Raw genomic sequence first — 3,594 nt, 5'->3', positions numbered from 1 at the left:
CTCCCTGGTCTAATCAGAGCAAGCAGCAGAAACTGACTGATATAAGCAGAGAAGAAATGTATGGAAAGGGCATTGGACAGCCCCCTACAGTGACCTGAAAGGCTGGAGGATTGGGCAAGATCAAAAGGAGAGTGGGCAACCAGGACCAACGCTAGAATTGTGAATAGCCACTGGCCACAGAACCAGACTGACAGGGTCCCTGCAGTGTTTGCCACTGAGCCTGATTATCACAGCCTGCAGAGGTGCTGCTAGCTACATACAGGCTGACCCTACTTCTCCTGGGAATGGGATTTTGTTTTGCTATCACCCGCCCCCAGGATGGATTCTTTGCAGTCTCCTATTCTCTGCATTTCTAACTGCTGTTTCAAAGTCCTGCGTGCCCTGCTTTCAAGAGGGGTTGGGAAGGTGAGCACCACATTAAAAAAATGTATCAGTTATTTAATTAGAATCTTCTTAAGAAATTTAGAACATCAATGTGTGAGGATAAATTCTACTCGTCAGGGCAAACACAGATCACTGTTAGCCCTGGAACTGAGGAATAGCTTTGATTTTGGTAAAATTTGCCAGTCCACAGCTTTCTGATCAACCAGACACCTTTCTGTAACTTCATATTTCTCTTTTTCTGCACCAGAGATCTCACCTTTGTGGTGTCTGGGCTTCTGCAGTTTCTTCTTGAAGTAAGCATCAGTAAGACGTTTTGAAATTTTCACATTGCTGACTGATACCAATTTTTATAGAGGTGGCAGTGACAAATTACTGGTGTGTTCTTCACAGAGAAACTCAATCGAGGACCAGAGGTCCAGTCACAAGTAAAAGTCACTGCCCAGCTAGCTGCTCCAGGAAAACCATCTTGCCTCTGTGGCGCCCAGTGAGGATGAGCAGAATGGTCCTGGGAGCGATGCTGCTTGCAGTTTTCTGGCATGCTGACTGCAGGGTTTTTGTTTTTGTTTTTGTTTTTGTTTTGAGGCAGAGTCTCACCGTGTCACCCAGGTTGGAGTGCAATGGTGCGATCTCGGCTCACTGCTACCTCTCGCCTCCTGGGTTCAAGCGATTCTCCTGCCTCAGCCTCCCAAGTAGCTGGGACTACAGGTGCGTACTACCACTCCTGGCTAATTTTTGTATTTTTAGTAGAGAAGGGGTTTCACTATGTTGACCAGGCTGGTCTCATACTCCTGACTTCTGGTGATCTCCCCACCTCAGCCTCCCAAAGTGCTGGGATTACAGGCATGAGCTACCACGCCTGGCTGCTCAACAACTTTTTAGACACATCTCCAGTAGGATGATAAGGCATCTTGTGAAGTTTAACCACTGGGGCACCACCATTCTTGTCACCACCAACTGGTTTTGTAACAGTTGCAAGAACCTTCTCCTTTTCAATCTTGGATTTAGCCGCTGAGTACTTCCTCTTGTATGTGCCTTTCTGGAACACATAGCAGGTTGGGAATATCTGTCAATTCCTCTGATGAGGACAGGATTTCAGCTGCAGTGGGGCTTCCCTTTCTTGGGTTTATTGGCCTTGAGGTTACCCTTTGTTACCTTGCCACTAGCATCAGCCTTCTTGGATTCAGATTTCTTCTCCTTAGTATCTGGCTTCTCAACTTTTTCACCCACCATCTTATAAGATGAGAAAGACAGCACCAGGCTGGGTGCGGTGGCTCATGCCTGTAATCCCAGCACTTTGGGAGGCTGAGGCAGGCAAATCGCTTTAACTCAGGAGTTTGAGACCAACCTGGCCAACATGACAAAATTCCATCTCTACAAAAAAATATAAAAACTAGCTGGGCGTGATGGCATGTACCTATAGTCTCAGCTCCTTGGGAGTTGAGGTGGGAGGATTGCTGGAGCCCAGAAGTTAAGGCTACAGTGAGCTATGGTTGCACCACTGAACTCCAGCCTGGGTGACAATGAGACCCTGTCTCAAAAGAAAGAAAGAAAGAAGAAGAAAGAAAAAAAGAAGACAGTACTACATTTTCAGGCTCCTTAACAAGGTGCTTAAGGTTAGGGGCCAGCAGAATTCCCCAAAGGTGATAAAGAATTTCATCTGCTGGGTAGCTAAAAGAAAAATGCCCATGACATCTATTTTAAGCCATTGTTGGTAATAGTAAGAAAATAATCTTTTTATCTTTTTGGTGTTTTAGATTTTGACAATAAAATGCTTTGTTGGTTCAACACAACAACACGGATGGCTGGAGGATCACAAAAGAATCTACTATGTCTATCATTTCCTTGCGTGTCTGAATGAGATGTCATTGGCTCTGTGGCAAGGGGCTCTGCCACTTACTAGCTGTATGACCTGGGAGCAATCATTTAATCTTTCTCAGCCTCAGTTTCCTCATTTATGAAGTGGAAATGACTTTAGCATTTATCTCTTACTTAGAGTTTTTGTGTGATGATATCCATAAAGCTCCTAGGACAGTGCTCACTGTATAATAGTGCTTAATAAATGGTAGCTATTAATGGCTAATTTAGAGAGACTCGAGATTGAGGATTGGCCAAAAGGGTCAAAATGCAAGGCCTGCTGATGTCCAGGATGTACCAGGTGTCCACCTTCAAGGATAATTTGGAGGAAGGAGGTCATGATAGAAGATGAAGTGAGTGACCTCCAAGTTGAATGACCTCCATCAAACAAGATGGGCAAATTCCCAAATGCTGCTCGTCACAGGTGCCTGAGCAGAACAATCTGCTTTCAAAGTATAATTAAATAGGAAAATGCTCAGTGATCTCAAGGGGTAGACACACTCCGGTGCCCCATCTGCTCACTTTAGGCACAGCCATCAGACAACGCTGGGGAAAATGTTTATCTCTAGTTTACAGAAGGTTCTTTTGGAATCTCTTTGTAGAACTCAAAAGGGGGGTGTTCTCAGCAACTTTTGTTTAGGTTGGAATCCTAGGAAAGTCACCAATCTTTGGACATACTCACATTTCTATTTTTGTTCCAGTTATCCAGCAGATAATAAATAGGCTTTTAGTTCTGCTAAGTGCTAATTTGAGAGGCATCTCGTTTAAAAGTTATTTATTGGGAGAAAATACGAAAGATGCAGCCTAAGAAATAATATGTTGGTGTTGCTGACTCACCTTTTCAGTTAAGGCATCAATTTTATTATTATTTAGCCTTTTTGCTAGATTAAGAATGAGAATGAATCACCAAAAAAAAAAAAAAAAAAAAAGAGAAAGATTCTAAGAGATGTGCATATATTTGTTTTCCCATAACTGAGGATCATTTGAGTTTATGTAAGATGCTATTTCACAGTTAACACATCACCTCTAAAGCTGCTGCATTTAAAGCTGGGTTGGTTGTTAAAAGCACCATTTAAATGTTTTCATGGAGGAATTAGGGATGGAATATGTACACACTGGTCACCCAGGGAGAAGTTGAAATAGTCGTTTACTTCTTTAATGGAGGCAGAGAATGTAATTAATAACCATTTGCATGTAACAGTTAAATATTTCATGGTGGTGACAATGATTCATCCCTACTTCCTACAGCATCTAGAGCAAAATTAAACCCAGGTGTTAAGACGTTCAGGAAACTATAGAATGTAAAAACTTAACATTCACCCTGTCTCTGTCCTACTAACTCACCGTCCTTGTATT

At 42.8% G+C, this 3,594-nt stretch overlaps 1 pseudogene; it reads right to left on the bottom strand.

The window, feature by feature from the left end:
- Positions 1 to 462: 462 nt before the first annotated feature.
- Positions 463 to 1,614, bottom strand: LOC117064570 (annotated as a pseudogene).
- Between the last annotated feature and the right edge of the window lie 1,980 nt (positions 1,615 to 3,594).

The sequence above is a fragment of the Trachypithecus francoisi genome, unplaced genomic scaffold (assembly GCF_009764315.1).
Source record: "Trachypithecus francoisi isolate TF-2019V2 unplaced genomic scaffold, Tfra_2.0 Lachesis_group2, whole genome shotgun sequence".
In the NCBI taxonomy this organism is placed as follows: domain Eukaryota; kingdom Metazoa; phylum Chordata; class Mammalia; order Primates; family Cercopithecidae; genus Trachypithecus; species Trachypithecus francoisi.
Note: the sequence above shows the minus strand (reverse complement) of the source record. Positions and strands in the feature narration are given on the sequence as shown.